At 36.6% G+C, this 15259-nt stretch overlaps 1 non-coding gene across 1 annotated transcript; it reads left to right on the top strand.

The window, feature by feature from the left end:
• The first annotated feature begins 14937 nt into the window (after window positions 1-14937).
• Window positions 14938-15011, top strand: TRNAR-UCG (transfer RNA arginine (anticodon UCG)). Its single transcript has one exon. It is a non-coding gene; the product is annotated as a tRNA-Arg (tRNA).
• The last annotated feature ends 248 nt before the right edge of the window (window positions 15012-15259 follow it).

Raw genomic sequence — 15259 nt, 5'->3', positions numbered from 1 at the left:
TCCCCTCCCTCCCCGACCCAGAGTCCAGTTCTTGGACATTCGAAGAACTCCGGTGAAGTCCAGATCCCGGAAGTAAAAACCCTGATAACAAGCAGCAGCGAATGTGAACACAAAAAAGGAGGAATTCCATGATATGAACTGCTGGATCTGGAGAAGTTTCAATTATTAGTTCTTTGCAGCTTCATGCTTTGTGGAGGGAGTTGGTTCATTTGTCATAATCTTCGGCCACCATTTCCGGCCTCGAAAGTCTTCCAAAAAGCCTGTGATAAATGTGGTTCAAGAATGCATGCAGCTCCAACGTTTCTCTCCAATGTAATATTCAGAGACTTTTAGCCCTCCAATCTGCACAAGTAAAATCCGACTCAGTAGGTCTGAACAGCTCCAGATTCCGAATACGGTATCTTCTCTTTCAATGCAATCCATTAATGCGTTTGAAAAATCACGACCTCGTGTTATTGTTTTCAAATTTTCGTAGACTGAAGCAATTGTTACCAAGTTCTGGTTATAACTTCTCTATCTGCGAACGTGAAACCAGTTGCGTGGCCCTGTTTTCAGATCATTTTTTCGTCAAAAGAAAACGAAGATAAAGACGAAGAAGGTTTAATGCGTTTTACAGATTTTTTTTTTTAATTTTTTCTTAAGAGAGAACGAGCCTGGTTTTCTTGATTTGACGAAAATGATTTCTGTTCAAACAAAGGAAGAGGACAGAACCTCTGAAAATTTCTTCGACACCGCTAGCCCTAGTATTATCACAGGAGCTAGCATGAATGTTATTTAAGATGCGCTGGAGGAATTCAGTTCATGGACAATTTCAAGAAGTTGATCAGTTTGGCGTCTTCTGCAACGGAGGGGACCGACCGTGACTCAGTTTGGAGACGTTGAGAGGTTTTGAAATATTCATTCAGATTCACTAACGGGACCTAGCTCGAGATAAAGACGAGACGATGTTGGAGAATCTCAGCATTCAGAACCGCGTAGGACATTTTCAAGAGGTGATGGGTCGCCTTCGCTGGTGAGCCCCGGCAGTGATGGGGACGGAGAACCACAGGGAGATCCTTTAAGATTTTACTAAGATTATAATAAGCTTTCAGTCGCCAATCCGATATATTTCTGTGCATTTCGTGATTTAGTAAAACATGGAAGCAGCCTTGTCATGATCTGATACACGTTTCTGACAGAAAACGAAGTGAGAACGATATTGCTTGACTTGGAAGTTGAAAGACCATTGAAGTCTCTGTAAACAATCAATCTGAGGTCCACATTGCAGGGATGGCATGGGGGGAGGAGAATACGAACGTGGCGTGGATGGGGACCATGAGGGAGCCCCTTCCTTCCCCATCGGTTGGTGGGTCAATTTTCAGGGTGTGGATACCCTGGACTGGGGCCTTACAGCCACAAGCATTAACGGTTCGATAACCGAAAGCCTGAGAGAAATTCAACACACGGTGGGAGATGTCACAGACGGAATCTTCTAGGTGATGAGAATTGTCACAATTTAATGTGGGTTTGGCTTGAAAATGACTTTATATGCCTAGCAATGTCAGCACCTTCAAGGAAACTTTCTTATGAGTGAAACGTTGACCTCACAAATGCTTGGACTTGTTTATGAGGCTCTAAATTGGGTTGAGAAGCTTTGTATCATATAAGGACTCTAATTTCGAAAGCGTCAAGTGCCCTACTGGGTCACATACAAGAGACCTATTCCATGTAATTACTTTGCACAAATGAGGGTGGGGCGGATTCGGTGTGGAATCCTCTTCGTTACCGTTCTTAAAGATGGTTGATATTCGTTGAAACAAAAAAAAAGTGAGTGCCTCTTCATTTGTTTCAAACGAGCAGGGTCACCAATCTGGTGAAGTGACTAGGTTTGGAGAACCTGTGTCAACTAGGTTTGACTATAAATTAACTCGGATAATGTCATTGTTGAATTTATTGAAAAGAGAAGAATTTCACTAACTTTATGTAATCTAAGTACACGAGGTTTTACTTATAATAGATGAAAGTAATAGAGTCCAATTACAATTAAAGTACCTTGGTCCCAATCACACCCAAAGTCTAACAATTAAAGATAAGTCATAGCATAATTAAACAACTTAACATTAATAGAAGACTAACATAACTAAAACACAATTAAACCGTGACCCTTATGTGAGACCACCATCTGTAAGACTCTTGTAAGACTCCACCATGTTAATTCTAGCTTTGTGAGACTTCTTATTGTGAAAGTCATGTAAGAGACTTTCATATCTTCTCTTCAATACCCCCTCAAGTTGGAGTTTATAACTTCAGCTTGTAATGAAAATGATTTTTGGTCTTTAATTTTCTTTGTCGCAAAAAATTCTTCATAGATGCAAAAACTTCATCTTTTGCGCTCCCCCTTTCTTGAATATTTTGGTCACGTAAAATTACCACAACATGTAGAACAAAATACCTCTTTCTTGTACTTTTTCTACTACTCCCCCTCAAACTGAGGATAAAAAGGACATAGAGACCCAACTTGGACAAAACACAATATGGGAGAAGAAAATCATTCCTAGTCGTACGACAAAACTCCATATACCTGTCAAAACGGTCATAGTCTAAAACACACTCCACTCAATTTTAAAGGCTAAAAACTAACCCAAATTTAGGGCTAAAAAAAGAGACTACTCACTTTTTAAGGGTAGCTCAAACACAAATCACCTCTAGGGTGAAGAATAAAAGACTTGATTCAAGATTAATGTTGAGTACACTCCTATACTTTTTAGGTAGTGGGTTTAGGCATTGTTTTGAAGTGATCAAAACAAAAGATGATAAATTGAAGAAATATTTGAGGAAAACAACTTTAACGGAAAGGAAGCGACTATGCAACACTCATACTTCCAAAGAGACCTCTGTTTTTGGAAAAATAAGGGAACCTATAATGGTAGAACTTAAAAAACTTGACCAAGTATAACTTTTTTGGGGTGATCACAATTTTTTGGAGTTAACTACGAAGAAGATATACAACCAAGTAACAAAAATGCAAAACTTGAAAGCAACATTGATGCAAGATATTGCATATTTTGAATTAGAACATCATGAAGTGATTAAGTTGGACCAAAACTCTCTAATTAGAAGACAAATTTGGCTAAAAACTCAAATTTTAGGAGTTAAAGAAAACTCAAATCACGTCAATGCCTGGAGAGATAATAAGAGAGAAAACAGGGAAAAAAAGAGATTTTTGATAAATTGACATTTAATACTTTTGATATCAATATCTCTAAAAATATAGGTCAGAATCACAAACAATTTGTTAATCAAGAAACTAAACTCAAATATATTTAATTTGATATCTAAATTGACATAAAAATATCCGATCTTGAATATTTTATGACCTCTTGAGTATCTTCATTATGTATCATGACCCTTGCAGATCACAATACGGATATCTCCTTATATATAGATAAGATTGAGATAAATTTTCTCTTTATGGAACTAGACTTGAATATATTTCATCCAAGTATAACTTCACTTCATAAAATGTAGTTATTTTGAGATAATAAGCTGACATATTTTGGGAATTTGTAATCTAGCATAACTGAGTACTATTTCTTCTATAGCCAACATGATTATTGGTTCTTCCAAGATCAATCTCTCCCAATACAAAAATTAGATTAAGAATTGGTTGATATTTTAAGAAAATAAACTTTTGGATATTCTTTGGATATATAATTCTCCCAATAAAATCTCGTTCTTGATGTTATAAGATGACTCGAAAGTATAAGCTTTCTAGTGTTGTTCGAATTTCTCTTGTAGTCTAACATTTGTTGCTTTAAATATCTATTTATCTTTTTAGAGAACTCTGATTGCCAAAATTCATTTTGTGTTGGAAAGTACATTTAATTATCTTTTTGTTAATATATAGTTTTCTATATGAAAAGCTTAGTATGGAGGTGCGAACGCCAAGAAAAATAACAGGTATTGGAACTGAAAATAGAGAAATAAAGATAAATATGAACCTAAACTACTTGAGATGATTGATCAGAAAATGATCACATTATCTTTGTGGGTTGACCGAGTCAACTCACTTATTATAGAAGAAAGTAATAGAGTCCAATTACAATTGAAGTACCCTTGTCCCAATTACACCCAAGGTCTAACACTTAAAGATAAGTCTTAGTATAATTAAACAACTCAACATAAATAAAAGACTAACATAACTAAAATACCTTCAAAATTGATACTCTTCTGTGAGACTCTTGTAAGACTCTACCATATTAATTCTAGCTTTGTGAGACTTCTTATTGTGAGAGTCATGTAAGAGTCTTCCATATCTTCTCTTCAACAATCATATACATTTTAATTCTTTAAAAAATTAGAAATATATACAAATAGGAGTAGAATATTTCCCCCAACTCTACATGGGTGTAGGAGAATAATGACCCAAATGATGGTTTAGGTCCAGATGAAACAGGTTTATCCTAGTTTTATAACTCTGCCTATTGCATGAATTTGACATGTCGTTGCATTTGATTTAATATCAAGTTGTTGGTGTCACTAACTACTCCAAATTTTTGTTGTTTATCCTAAATCATTGAGGCAAATCCATACATCAACATTAATTACGTTATTTAATCCCCTTAATCATAGGATCATACATTTGATATCTAGGTTAGATATAACCAAAAATCTGTTAAGTTGGGTCGAGGGCCCATCCCATGATGACTAACCAACTAAGGAAACCATTTTCCCAACTAATAAACTCAAGATTTTTATACTCACTAATCCGTGTGAGACTATTCCTTAATACTCCCCCTCACGCATAGGCCCTCTTTTGTGGCTCTACATGTGGATAATTTGGGTGAAACCCACATATGAGTACCTGTTGTAATACTGTATAGATAATACAAAGAATAAATATTTCTTGATGCTTTACATTCATCAATATAGGTATTTATAGGTTACAAATGAGGGGTTAGTCAACATGAATCAGGATATGAACTTCAGCCGCATTACTCAGTTCATGTCCTCATGTCGTTAGTGGAGCGCCAGAGTTCAAGTCATGTACATGACTAACATGACTCATGAGATCATGTCCAAAGCATAAATGAGGGAAAGCGCTTTCCGTCCAATTTTGAGAATCATGTATATGAAACCAGCGCGCCCCTCTCTTCGCTGCACACCCTCTCCGTGAGTTTGCTCATTTCCGTTTCCCGTACCCCTTCTCTCCCCGAGCTCTTTGCTCCCTCTCTCGTCTCCACCGTCCCTCTCCGGTCTCCCTCTCTCCAGCCTCTCCCTCTCGACCTCCGTTGTAGAGTACGGGAGACCGAGAGGCTCTACGACGGAGGTCGAGAGGGAGAGGAGAGGGAGGGAGACCTTCCTCCCTCGGCGACGACTTCTCTTCTCTCTCGGCGTCCCTCACTCCTCCTCCCCCCCATCGGCCATCCTCCCTCTCCTCTCCCTCTCGACCTCCGTCGCAGCGCATGGGAGGTCGAGCATCTGTTGTAGAGCTTCTCGGTCTCCTCTCTTCTCCCTATCGGCGTACCGTTGGAGCGCCGCCTCTGTTGGCGTTGCCCGCTGGCTCGCCGCTGAGGAAGACGACAATGGTTTAATTTTTCCTAAGTTAGAAAAAATTAAACTATCGTCATAAAAATCATTAATTTATAATTTTTATTTATAAAATAATTATTTTTATTTATTTAATAGATTTATTTTATAATTACTATATTAAAATAGTGATTTAATATTCATAATTAAAATATTGTTAAAATAAATATTTGATAAATTATTTTGGTTTAATTATTCGATTGCTATAATTAATTAAACCAATGGTTTTAAATTTTATGACAATATATTATTAATTAATAATACATAAAATATAATATGTACAAATATATAGTGTGTTAAAGTTATGATTAGATCATTTTTTTCTCTTAAATAATTCATTTTTAGGTTAAAGTATATCATATGTTATTAATAAATTAACGCATTACTTTCGTTTTTGTTATTTATAACGTTATTTGTTTATTATTTGTAATTAATCATGTGCGTATTTCATTGGCTCATGTAAAATACCATGTGAATGCACAAGAAAATATCTAATTCAATTAATAAATATATTGATATATTTAATTATACATTAAATAACTTATTCGTGTAGTAATAATGGTTGTTTTACCTAATTTGGGGTTTAAGGATTATGTTGTAATTAAGTGTACTATAAGGGTTTAGGGATTCTCTTGTTTTTTACGTTTTTCTCATGTTGGGGCACTAACACTGGAAAATGTTTTCCAGTGTACATGAAGTCGTCAACACTAACACCAAGTGCGAAGTTGAAGTTCATGTACATGACTGACATGATCTTTATTTTGGAGATGAACATAAACTTCAAAAATCCATTTTGTTGACTAACCTGCCCTAAGAGAAGATTACATTGTTTTAGAGTTACAATTTGAGACAATCTCAAATTCTATCAGATTTATCTTATCTCTATCAAAGTCAACCATCCTTGCATATCCTATCAATGGCTTCAGTTTTGCTCATCGGATTCTCTAGCTGTTGAATATCATTCAAAGTAATTTTCGGATACTCAACATGAATGAATGACTTCATAGCTATCGAATTCTGGAATTGTTTCAGAAAATCTCATGAGAATTGATACCAGAATATTTTTGTTTAATGTAGTTAATAACCCTGCACCATTGATGGCCATAACTGAAATAAAAACAAGAAATTGTTCATTAGACACTAAGGGGGGTTAGTGCACATTGTAAGTGCAGAGGGAAATGAAATACAATGAAAAGTATTTTCCCTGGGGAATGTGAGAGGGAATGTAAAGTACTTGTTTGTGTTAGTGTGCACAATGGAAAGTGCAGTATAAAGTACTTTTTATACTTGTTTGTGTTAGTGTACACAATGGAAAGTGTGGTGTAAAGTGCATATAGATTATTTATTAAATAAAATATTTTGATATATATGACTATCAGAAAATTAAATTAATATTAGTCAATAAATAAAATATATTAAATATACTAATTAAACAAATGTTTACTTTTATATTATTAAAATTGTAATCAAATTTTAATTTTGTAATATCTAAATATAAAATAATTATAAAAATATCGTACTACATAGTGTACTACACAAATATCGTAATAATAAAAATAAAAATAATACAAATATAACTCAATCACCTTTTTAATATAAAAAATTATATCTGTTCATACAAAAGTACAACATAAAAAATATTTAGTGGCATTAAAACATAATAGTCAATAATTTTGCCACATCTAAATTTCTAAAACAACTCGATAATATGATGTTCTTGTAGATTGTACTGCAGACTCCCTCTGAGTACGTGCGACTAAAATAAATTATCAAAAATAAATAAATAAATAAAAAATAACTTACGTGAATATAATAAATAAATAAATTATTTTTTAATAATATAAGATATGTTTTAACATTAAAAACCACTAATTTAATATAATAAATAAATATATATTTATCAATAACATAATATATTTTTATGTATTATTAATTAATAATATATTGTAACAAAATTTAAAACTATTGGTTTAATTAATTATAGAAATGGGATAATTAAACCAAAACAATTTATCAAATATTTATTTTATCAATATTTTAATTATGACTATTAAATCACTAATTTAATATAGTAATTATAAAATAAATATATTAAATAAATAAAAATAATCATTTTATAAATAAAAATATAAATTATTATTTTTACGACGGTTTAATTTTTTCTAACTTAGAAAAAATTAAACCATTGTCTTCCTACGCGTCGTCTTCCTCAGCGGGCAGGAGACTACGACGACGGGCTAGCGGGCAACGGTGACGGAGGTGGCGGGCCAACGAGCAACGATGACGGAGGCGGCGCTCCAATGGTACGCCGAGAGGGAGGCCGAGAGGCTCGGCCTCCCATGCTTTGCGACGGAGGTCGAGAGGGAGAGGAGAGGGAGGCCGAGAGAGAAGAGAAGCCGAAGGTCGCGAGAGAGAAAAAAAAAAATTCTCCGAAACCTCGTTCGACAAAGGTTCCTCCCCGACAGCGAGATGTATTTGAACGATGGTAAGTGAAATCTGAGCTCGACCCCTCGGATTTCACTTACCATCGTTTTATGCCTGAAACGGGGGAAAGCGAAATACAATTGTATTTCACTTTCCCCCGTCATTTACTGGGCGCACTAATGGGTTTCAGCCCACTTTCCCCAGCGTAAGTGAAATACACTGACGTTGTGCACTGACAGGCCCTAAACTGTGCGCCCAATTCTCTCGCTTGTTTCTGATTAATTTTGTGGGATTTGATTCATCTTCTCTTTCCTTCTTTCGCAGTACGTCACTTCCCAGCTGAGATTGAAACGAATAATGAAGCTAAGGTCCACATTGCAGGGATGACAGGAGGGAGGAGAATACGAACGTGGCATGGATGGGGACCATGACGGTGCCCCTTTCTTCCCCATCGGTTGGAGGGTCAATTTTCAGGGTGTGGATACCCTAGACTGGGGCCTTATAGCCACAAGCATTAACGGTTCGATATCTGAAAGCCTGAGAGAAATTCAAGACGCGGTGGGAGGTTCAAAGACGGAATCTTATAGGTGATGAGAATGGTCAAAATGTAATGTGGAGGTTTGGCTTGAAATGTGATTGTATATGCCTAGCAATGTCAGCACCTTCAAGGGAAACTTTCTTAAGAGTGAAACATTGACCTCACAAATACTTGGACTTGTTCAGGTGGCTCTAAATTGGGTTCAGAAGCGTCTGTATCAAATAAGGGTTCTAATTTTGGAAGCTTCATGTGCCCTACTGGGTGACATACAAGACACCTATTCCCTGTAATTGCTTTGCACAAACTAGGGTGGGGCGGATTTGGTGCGGAATCCTCGTCACTACTGTTCTTAAAGATGGTTGATATTTGTTGAAACAAAAAAATCGAGAGCCTCATGATTTGTCAACTAGGTTTGGTGAACCAGTGTCAACTAGGTTTGACAATAGATTAACTCGGATAATGTCATATATAGTGTAATTCATTAAAAAATAGAAAAATATACAAGTAGGGGTAGAACATCTTTCCCTACTATGCTTGGGACTAGGAGAATAATGACCCAAACGAGGGTTTAGGTCCAAATGAACCAGGTTCATTCCTAGTTTTATAACACTGCCTATTGCATGAATTTGACATGATGTTGCATTCGATATAATATCAAGTTGTTGGTGCTGTAGAAGAATTTAAAGGGAGAAGAAAATATTTTCCGTGTATTACATTATCAAACACAAGTATTTATAGTTTACAGATTGCATGATAAGTGTTGTAAAATATTGATTATCTTAGAGATAACAGATAAGTGTTATCCGTTATCTCTATCACGCCCTCGTAAGATGGAGTTCCGAGAGGAGAGTCCAATCTTGGTCTGCAAGGGAATTAAGCGTGTTCATGGAAGCGGTTTTGTGAGAGCATCTGCTAACTGATCAGCAAATGAGACATGAGTAACCCGAAGAGCGCTACTCTGAATTTGTTCAATGAAGTGGTAGTCCAAAGTACAAGTTTCACGCAAGAGTGAAATACTGGATTGGAGCACAAATTTATAGCACTGACATTGTTACAATAAAGCACTGGTTATTGTGGAAGAAAAACGTCAAATTCAATGAGAAGATAATAAATCCAATGGATTTCAACTGTAGTGGTTGCAACTGAGCGATATTTCACCGCAGTCTGTTGATTTTTAAAACTCCGAGAGATATAATTGCGACCTAGGCAAACAAGATAGGAACCTGTGGAAATGAAATCATCCTTATTTCTTGTCTAGTCAGCATTAGAGAACGCATGGAGAGAAGATATTCAATGTAGTACAATACCATGATCTAGAGTCCCACAAATATAGTGCAACAATCTTTTGACATAATCCGATGGTTAATAGTAGGGCAATGCATAAACTGTGATAACTTATTCACCACATAAGCAATGTCATGTCAAGTAAGAGCCAAGTATTGCAGACTACCAACAACAATCCGATATTCAAATGGATTAGAGAGTGTCATGCCAAACTGAAATGTGAGTGTAGATGATGTGGCAAGAGTCGTAGGTACATGTTTTACATTTGTCATGCCTGTGCGAGCAAGTAGATCAGAGATACATAGACGTTGAGACAGAAGTAATCATTGAAAATAAGGAAAAACATCAATTCCGAGAAAGTAACTCAATGAGCCACGATCCTTAAGTGAAAATCTTTCAGCAAAATGGTGGATGAACATTATCATAGCTTGATCATTATCTCATGTAATAATAATGTCATCCACATAGACCGGAATATATAGCACAACAATACTTATCTGATAGCTAAATAGAGAGGAGTCTGCATAAGAGTTGGTGAAGCTAAGGTGACGAGAAATGGCGCAACTCATGATACCAACCATATAGAGTTTGCTTGAGACCGTAGATAGCCTTGCAAAGTTTGTAGATATGATGGGGATGATCACAATCAATGAAGTTAGGTGATTATGCCATAAAAAATATCCTCATGTAAGAAAAACGCATTATTGGCATCAAGTTGTCGAAGCGACCAACCTCGACTTACTTCAAAGCTAAGAACAACATGAATAGTTGTAGGTTTGACAACGGGAATAAAGGTTTCATGATAATCAACCCCAGGGCACTGGTGAAACTCTTTGAAAACTAAGCGATACTTGTACCTGTCAATAGAGCCAGCAGAGATTCTGTGAGGGATCTGAGGGAAAAGTTCTCATGTCCCATCCTTAAAAAGAGCATCATATTTATCAAACATAGCCTGACACCATTTGGGATCGGTGAGAGCTTGAGTCATGGTTGGTTGTTCGTGGTTGCAAGATGTAGGAGGCTGGGTTGTGAGGTTTAATTTTGGGACGGGCTTGTAAATGTTGTTCTTGGATTTGATGACTATAACACTGGGAGAGAGGAAGTAGGTTGGGATGATGGTTGTGGGTCGGTCAATGAGGGAGGTGTGTGGGGTTAGGTTTGAGGTCTTGAATGGAGCTTGCAGAGGTTACATGGATCAAAGTTGTAGTGGATGTACCGGTAGCTGGAAATAAGGACTCAAAGGTACACTAGTTGGAGAGTGTATCAGACGAAGCATGATCGAGGTGAGACTGAAGTGCAGTGAAGGGAAAGATAGAGTCAACTAATTTAACATGGTGTGGTGCATAAAGACGAGAGGTAGCGTGTTTAAGATATAAATAGGCACTTTGAGTGGTAGATTACCCAAGTAAGACACAAAGAGAGGAACGTAGAGTGAGTTTGTGGGAAGAGTATGGCTGAGCCACAGATAACAGAGACAACCATAAATTCGGAGTTTAGAGTAGTTAAGAAGAGTGCCAAAGAGTTTGGCATATGGTGTAAGAAAATTTAAGAGTGGGAGTAGGTAAAGGGTTTATGAGATAAATAAGAATGGAGAAAGCGTATGACCATTAAGATAGAGGTATGCATGCATGAGAAAGAAGAGACAAACCTGTTTCAAAAATATGATGATGTCGTCGTTTGAAATACCCATTATGTTTAGGTGTATGTGGAGGAGACATGAAATTAAAAAGGCCATTGGTAACTAGTAAAGAAAGCATTGCTTTATATTCCCCTCCATTATCATAATAGAGTGTTTTAATCCGTTTACCAAAGAAGTTTTCAACAAGAGATTTAAACTGCACAAATGTATCAAAAGCTTGTGATTTTTGTTTGAAAGGATAAAACCTGATATACTTTGTAAAGTGATCGATAAAAATAACATAATATTTGAAACCATCAATAGAATAAATAGGAGAGCTCTCGACATCCGAGAAAATAATGTGAAGAAGGGAAGAAGAGACAAGAGAGGAGTGGGAGAATGGTAATGTATAACTCTTATTGCAATGACAAGAATTGCAGTTGAAAATAAAAGTCAAAGGATGAGATAAACTTTACCGAAAAGTAGAGACAATATGCCTTAGAATTGGAGATGACATATGACCTAAGCGATAATACAATACAGACGAATTGGTCTTGACACTGAAAAAGGCTACTAATGGTGAAGACAGAGCTGAGGACGACAGCCACTCATACACACCATTCTTAGTTTGACCTTGCAAAAATATTGGCCCCGTGCGAAGATCTTCATATGAAAATAAATCAGTAAAAATTTGATGGAAATATGATTAGATTGAAAGAACTGGGAGATAAAAATAAGATTTTTTTTGCATGGTAAAAACCCAAAGAATATTATTTATGGAAAAAGTGTGGCAGGGTATAGAGAGAGATTTGGAACTGGCATTGTAATAGGGAGACTCATGTCATCACCAATTATGATGTCATCAATGTCTTCATAAGGAGTGTGAACAGAGAGATTACTCAAGCCAGATGTAAAATGGTGCAATGTGCCACTATCTAGGAGCCAAGTGGAATCAACAGAAGTGGTGGCAGTTGTAAGATATGATCGTGGTTGGCATTGAAGAGTAATTGGAGGTGGTGACAAGTGTGGATATATCTGACAAAACACAGGACACTGTGGAACAGTGTGTCCTTGTGCATGACACCACTGACAGCGTCTGATGTAGGTCCGGGGCTTGGGTTGACCATCAACCATGAGCCCAGACTCGTAAATCAAACTAGAACATGTGGAGTCGTCAAAGTAGAATTGAGGGCAGTGTGCCTCCCTTTTTTTCCCACACGTGTGAATGACTTAAGCCTCACATGTGTTGTTCGCACATGTGCTATCTCCTATTCCTTTGATTAGTCAGAAAGTTTTTGATTAATCAAATGTCGAAGGAGGAGAAAGAAGGGGAAACACGATTGGTACGGGGTTATTGGCAAAGTTGGCAGCAACAGCAGCCGTGAAGGTCAATGGCGACGGTGACGCCGACATCGATAACAGAGGTGGTGGCAGACTTGACGGGCGAAGAGTCATAATAGGATCTTCCCTAGGACTGCTAGTGCAGGGCGTCAGAAGACCGAGCACTGGCTCAATAGCAATCGTCGACAACTTTCAAAGGTTTCGCCGGAGTTGGGTTCCTTGGTAGCAGCAATTCAGATGAGTGCCAAAAGATATGGCGATGACAGAGAGGGAGGAACTAAGAGTTGCGGCTCTAGTGCTTCAACAATGCCAAAGAGAAGAATTTAGAGAGATCAGTCGCTCTGATACCATGTAGAAGAATCGGAAGGGAGAAGAAATTTTTTTCTGTGTATTACATTCATCAAACACAAGTATTTATAGTTTACAGATTACATAATAAGTATCGCTTACATGATAAGTGTTGCAAGATAAAGATTATCTTAGATACAATAAATAAGTATTATCCTTTATCTCTATCGGGGGTCACTAAATACTCTAGATATTCTTTATTTATCCCAAATCATTGAGGCAAATTCATACATCAATATTAATTAATTTATTTAATCCCCTTAATCACAGGATCATACATTTGATATCCAGTTCGGATGTAACCAAAAATCAACCATCATCTTGCATATCCTGTCAATGGCTTCAGTTTTGCTCAGCAGAATCTTTTTGTTTACCGTGGTTAATACCTATGCGCCATTGATGGCCGTAACTGGAAACAAAACGAAATTGTTCATTAGACACTAAACTGTGCAGCGAGTTCACTTGCTTGTTTCTGATTAATTTTGTGGGATTTAATTCATCGTCTCTTTCCTTCTCTCGCAGTACGTCACTTCTCATCTGAGATTGAAACAAATAATAATGCTTACTTGATTTACGAAACACTTGGTTCCCATTGCAGAAGACATGCACTTCCCTTTTGGAGTTTTTGCCTTGGAAAAATGGACACCCTGAAGAAAACTCCAAAAGGGAATCATGAATGCAGCAGGTCGTGAAGACAGCAGCAATCGTGACTCATGAATGCACCCATCCCTATCCTATTTTTCTAATCGCAGAATTCTACAAAGGAGACATCAACGCTCAGAAACATGAAACTTCCACACTTTTTGTTGAGAATAAAGGTGTGAAATCGGCTGATATGGAGGCAGAACCTTACTACAATGTCAAGGACGACGAATATCGCAATCCCAGTTCCTCATTTCCCAGAAAATATGTAAATCATTGAATTCATTTCTTGCTGATTGAATCGCTTCATTTGTCATAGCTTTCAGCAAAGTTTGTTCCATCCTTACATTTTGTCTCAAGAATGTAGCTTCTGTATAGATGGAAAAACAAAGGAATTCAACTCAGAAGACTATTGAACGTGAGTTAGCTCTCAAGAGAGAAAGATCCAAAACTGCTCGTGCTTTTGCTTACAAGGTCGCCATTTCAACTCTTCGATTAACCACAAACTGGTTTCTCTTTTTTCTATCTCGATATTTGGAATCAACCCTGGAGGTTTTGATTAATGCAAGAGAGCCTTATAAAAAACAAAATAGAAAACGACGACGACTGAACTTGAATGGGAACTAAAAAATTGACTGAAGACCCATCACAATATTGTGCTAAAATGTCTTGAGTCAATGAGGCAGAGATGAATTTGATGGAGTTTTTGTCTCGATTGGGTTTTCTAATACTTCCAGATTAAACTAAGACAGACGTTATCTTTGGTTTAATGGGTGCATAAGAAAGATAAAATTATTGCTCACATGCCCTTGGACTTAGTGAATTACACCATTCAACTCTTTTCTTAGGGTTAATACCAAGTTAACCCTAAAATATAGCATAATTATGTATAAACTCTTAGGTTTTAAAATAATAATACCGTCGTAAAGTCACCCAAATTATGTAGACATTCCTCCATTTAAATATATAGTTGGTTCATAGAAGTAGAAATGATTTAATACAGGCTTAAAATGATGGTAGATGTACTTATACTCCCATCCCATAATATTTTTATCAGTTTCATGAGTCACCCATATGCATTTATGAAAATAAAAGTATTGTTTTATCAAGGTAGCCAATTATAACGTAATTTAAACTGGTGTGATATATAATAATTAGAAAGATCTTAAGGGAAGGCCGCATAGCGCAGTGGATTAGCGCGTTTGACTTCGGATCAAAAGGTCGTGGGTTCGACTCCCACTGTGGTCGGATTACTTTTTGTTTTAGAAAGGATTCATATGACATCCTTATTTAACTACACATATATGCAATAATAGCCGAAACAAATTGAAAATCAGACATGAATTAAAAACCAAATTTTCTCAAATTTTAAAATGTATAAAACGTACGCAATGTGAGTAATAATTGGGCTTAGTTTGTTTGGAAGTTGTGTTGGGTCGGCTTATATTGGATATGAAAGACAAATACGAGCCCATGTGGACGAGTAATCTCTAGCT

Source organism: Aristolochia californica, unplaced genomic scaffold (assembly GCF_029961685.1).
Source record: "Aristolochia californica isolate CCGP_79_NKW_82.1479 unplaced genomic scaffold, dmAriCali1.0.hap1 SCAF_5, whole genome shotgun sequence".
NCBI lineage: Eukaryota > Viridiplantae > Streptophyta > Magnoliopsida > Piperales > Aristolochiaceae > Aristolochia > Aristolochia californica.
Note: the sequence above shows the minus strand (reverse complement) of the source record. Positions and strands in the feature narration are given on the sequence as shown.